The sequence below is a fragment of the Schistocerca nitens genome, chromosome 10, assembly GCF_023898315.1.
Source record: "Schistocerca nitens isolate TAMUIC-IGC-003100 chromosome 10, iqSchNite1.1, whole genome shotgun sequence".
NCBI lineage: Eukaryota > Metazoa > Arthropoda > Insecta > Orthoptera > Acrididae > Schistocerca > Schistocerca nitens.
This window is the reverse complement of record NC_064623.1, coordinates 30,479,248-30,483,817: the sequence shown is the minus strand read 5'-3', so window position 1 is coordinate 30,483,817 and position 4,570 is coordinate 30,479,248. Positions and strand designations below refer to the sequence as shown.

At 42.2% G+C, this 4,570-nt stretch overlaps 2 non-coding genes across 2 annotated transcripts; both read left to right on the top strand.

The window, feature by feature from the left end:
- Positions 1 to 938: 938 nt before the first annotated feature.
- LOC126210756 (U1 spliceosomal RNA) lies at positions 939 to 1,101 on the top strand. Its single transcript, XR_007540738.1, has one exon. It is a non-coding gene; the product is annotated as a U1 spliceosomal RNA (small nuclear RNA).
- A 3,306-nt stretch (positions 1,102 to 4,407) lies between these two features.
- LOC126210765 (U1 spliceosomal RNA) lies at positions 4,408 to 4,570 on the top strand. Its single transcript, XR_007540746.1, has one exon. It is a non-coding gene; the product is annotated as a U1 spliceosomal RNA (small nuclear RNA).

The following is a 4,570-nucleotide window of genomic DNA, read 5'->3' as shown; positions in this document are numbered from 1 at the left end:
GCTAAAAGATGTGACAATCAAACCTTTGTGATACCTGCCCCACAGACAATGTATGTTCTAATTAACAACTTCAAGTAGGGAGGAATTCCGCCTTTACCGTTTTTAAAGTTACGTTTTTGCAGAAACACATTTCAGCACGTTACGTACTTTCTTCGATGGGATTTTATGGCTTTTTCTTTCTGAAAAACTATGACATGTTAACCTCTTATGTTGGTTACAGGAATTTTTGACTCGAAATTATTTACACTTGCAAAGGAGCGATTGTTTTAACATTAGTTTACATAAGATACACGGTTAAGAGAAATGTCACCGAGCTGAGGCATGATGCTAAATATCGAAATAATACGGATCCACATTTGTTCACATACCTCACATGACACTATTAGTTGTATATGCTGGTAGTTTTATATGTCCCATGTATTCTGCAGATTTGTATTTGCAAAATATTGTGGTCTTGCTTCTCGAGTTTGCAACGTCTTAAAACACCTACTTCATTTGCTGTTGTGAATTCTTGCTCTTACACGTGGATTTGTTACAATTAATCAGCCAAGCGACGGGTTATGCGGCCACAACATATATTGTGTTGAATCACAATACATGTTGTGGCTTGTTTACTGCTTGGTGGGGTCAGGGAAGGGGACAGACAGCGCATGCGGAAGATCCACTATTTGAGTGACATCTACCGCCGGCACTCTGAGTTCGTTGGTCCAATTAGACTGAAGTTGGCACTCCCAGAATACTGTACCTGTCAAATGTAGGCAGACTGCATGTTCGAGTATGCAATAGATCAATATCATGGGATGGCCAATTTTGTTCTCTTCCGCTACAGGTAGTGTGTATGGTGGGACAGATCACAGGAAATGTGAACAATGATAAGCGCTCGCTTCGTATGATGCGCACAGTACGAGATAAAGCAGCGAGTTTTTCCGGCCAAAGGCATACTTACCTGGCACAGGGGATACCGTGATCATGAAGGCGGTTCCTCCAGGACGAGGCTCTTCCATTGCACTTCGGTTGGGCTGACCCCTGCGATTACCCCTAATGTGGGTAACTCGGGTGCATAATTTTTGGTAGTCGGGACTGCGTTCGCGCAGACCCGGTTTAATCATAATCGAAACTTAATTTGTGGGGGGCAATATTTGTGATACCACATAAAAAATTAACTTCGTTCCTGATATATGATATGATATATTCAACTTCTTCTGGCATTCAAATAATTTTTGTGTTCAAATTAACTCATTTGCTTGCATTTATTCTGCCAAAGATGACATTCCGTTGTCAGAGCTCAGCAGTGTGTTCATCGCACCTGAAGCTACGCCGATGAAATAGCGTGGGACGTTTTACCCAAGAACTATTTCTGCAAGTAGCCTGTCAGCAAAGCCTTAAGCAACACTACATGATAATGTTTTCATTTGTAAGTTTTGGATAAAATGTGCTGCCTCTCACTTCCTTAGCTTGTGTCGCTCGCGCCGCCTGTCTCGACCTGTTTCAAAGCTTTTACCCTGTTGTCTTCGTCACTGCCAAATACTGATGTACACTAGGTGGAGAGCTTAGTTTGGTGTACCGGTACAAAAGAGATTTATATAATAGCTGTAATGGTAACAATTTTAAATTTGGTTTCTACACAAATGTATCTTCCTATGTGCACTTTATTTTATTTGCAATTATGCTACTAAGATCTGGAACAAGAGATTGGCTGACTGCAATTCTGAGAGAATTTTTTAAATTACAATTAGAAATACTCGCACGCAATCTAGTTTTTGTACAAGACAAAACAGAAAAAATACTTTTCACATACACAAGTGGAACCAAACATAGAAATAATCTTCGCTGCTTCTCTGTGTAACTTGGGAAATTCTTCCTTCGGCAAATTCTGGTAGAATTGGAGCAAACCTTTTGTATTGTAACACACATCCTTTCGGTGAACATCGCTTTGCAAATCAATTAGTTCGAAATGTAAATCTGAAGGCGCACTTTCAATATCCATCGAAAAAGGTTTCACAAAAACATCGAGAATTGGCTGCAGGTAGGTAATTTCCTGAAACAATAACAAAGCCAGTGTTAATAAATGAAAGTAATGTAAGCCGTTGTTTCGAAGTACTAAAATGCGATAGATTTTAATAAACATGTAATGTGCACTATTGGTTTTAATGTAATGTTACACTTGCATGTGTAACGCAATCTCCTTTATTTAGCTGTATGTCATATACCGGCACATTACCTGGAATCGGTCGTTAAACGCATTTTCAAGGGATTGTAGCACCTCGACGTATTTTTCAAAGCGCTCTCCTTCCTGCACAGATGCTGTCAAACAAAAACATAGGACCGTTTTGATTAGAGCGGTTATAAAAATCGGGCTGTTTTAACAAAGGTACAATTTATATCTCGCTTACCTAGTTCAGGAAAGTGTTGTGTATTTTTGTCTGAAAGGTTGTTTTTGAGGAGCTGCAGTTTATACTGGAAAGCGTTTATTTTGCTGATAATATCGTTGCTGAGATTGTTTTCTTTTTGGAGTTTCAGACTTAAATCATTTAGGAGACCCATAATGTCTGCTAAAAATCCTAAATCAGCTACCCATTCAGGGTCATGAAAAAGTGGCTCCGGACGTCCTTTGCTCTCCAAAAACTGAGCCACAGTGTGGCGTAGTCGAAAAATTCGGGAAATCACTTTCCCTTTGCTCAGCTAGCGCACCTCACCGTGGTAGGGAATATCCGGATACTCCTCTTCAAAGGAAATCAAAAATTCTTTGAATTGACGATGAGTGAGTCCATGAGAACGAATGTAGTTCACGATACGCACCACTACCATCATCACATCTTTCGCACAAAGAGCCTTTTGGTGTGCAAAACACTGAACGGAAGGTAAATTCGGCATGTTAAGTTTTTTCCGCAGTAGGCCAATAAACCCTTTTGCTTTACCGCACATTGCTGGTGCCCCGTCTGTGGTTACGGAAAACAGCTTTTCCCAAGCGAGTCCTATTCCTTCAGCTGCCATTTCTACAGCTGCTAAAATATCCGCCCCTGTAACAGTGTCCTTCAACGAAATCATATCCAGGAGCTCTTCCGTTACATGTAGGTCGTCGTCCACGCCACGCAAAAATATTGCTAACTGAGCCGTGTCGTTAATATCCGTGGACTCATCAAGTGCGATGGAGTACGCTAGGAAGTTTTCAGTTTTGGCTGCCAGTTGTTCATGCAAATTCTTAGCAACGTCGTTGATTCTCCGATGTATTGTCATTCTGAAAAGTGGTATTCTGCTGTACGCGGGAGCTAATGTGGGATTCATTGTCTCTACTATGTCCAACATAATGTTTTTTATTAATGGCCCGTCCATAAATGGCCTCCCAGCTCTTGCTAAACGTAGAGCAACTTTGTAACTAGCTCTGAGAGTCCTTTCGCAACACCCCTCATCTTCTTCACCCTAAAGTAGAGAAAAAAAGATATGTTAGAAATAATTTATGCGAAAACGAAAACTGAGGAATCTAAACAAACGTTATTTCGTTTCGCATGATCTTTAACCAAAATTACATGCTAAAGTACTTGCAGCAAACCTCGTTTGTAGATACAGAATTCTCTTCTGCAAGAGTTTGCAACTTCCGTAATTCTTCCTCTCTGGCATTCCCTGTTATATCACTATGCTTTTCTCAATGCAATTTGCTCTAGTGCCTTTCAATAGACGATATTCTGACACACGTAATTAGTGTACCGCAGATTAGACATTTGGCTTTATCGTCACAACGCACAAAAAAGTAGGAGAGTTCCCATTCCGGTTTAAATTGACTTTCGGCAATTTTCCTTTTTTTTATGGTTCCACTATTCCGGTAATTGTCTTGCGCTTACGTATTCCAGTGTTGACTAAGCCGCCTGGCAGCGCATTCGGCAGCGCACAGCGTCGGCCGCACCTAGCAAGCCGAGTTGAGACGAAGTATGCCGAGTTGAACCGATGCACTGTGCAGGCACTCGCTGCACCTCGCTTTGCACGCGTGCAGTTTTCCGTGTTTGTGCGGCCCTGGTCTAGGGAAACGAGCGCTAGGCCTTAGAGCTTACGAGAGAGAGAGATCAAAAACGTGTTTCGTTCGTTGATGGAAAGAAAGGGGCGGGGGGGGGGGGATTTCACAGCGCATACGCAGGCTGTGCGTTAAGGGTGACATCTACCGTCGGCACACAAAGTTTGGTGGTCCAATTCGACTCAACTTGGCGGTCCCACATTTCTATTTTTGTGTTATGGAGCCGACTGTCCGTTTGGAACACCATAGAGTAGTTTCTTAATAATGTGAATGCAGTTCTCTCTTGTTTCATGTTATGTGTGTCGTGGGGTAGATCACATGTAATGTAAACTTAGATACGCACTTGATTCGTATAATGTCTACTGTCTGAGACAAAGTACGGGGTTTCTACCGTTGTAGGCATACTTACCTGGCACAGGGGATACCGTGATCACGAAGGCGGTTCCACCAGGACGAGGCTCTTCTATTGCACTTCGGTTGGACTGACCCCTGCGATTACCCCTAATGTGGGTAACTCGGGTGCATAATTTTTGATAGTCGGGATCGCGTTCGCGCAGACCCGGT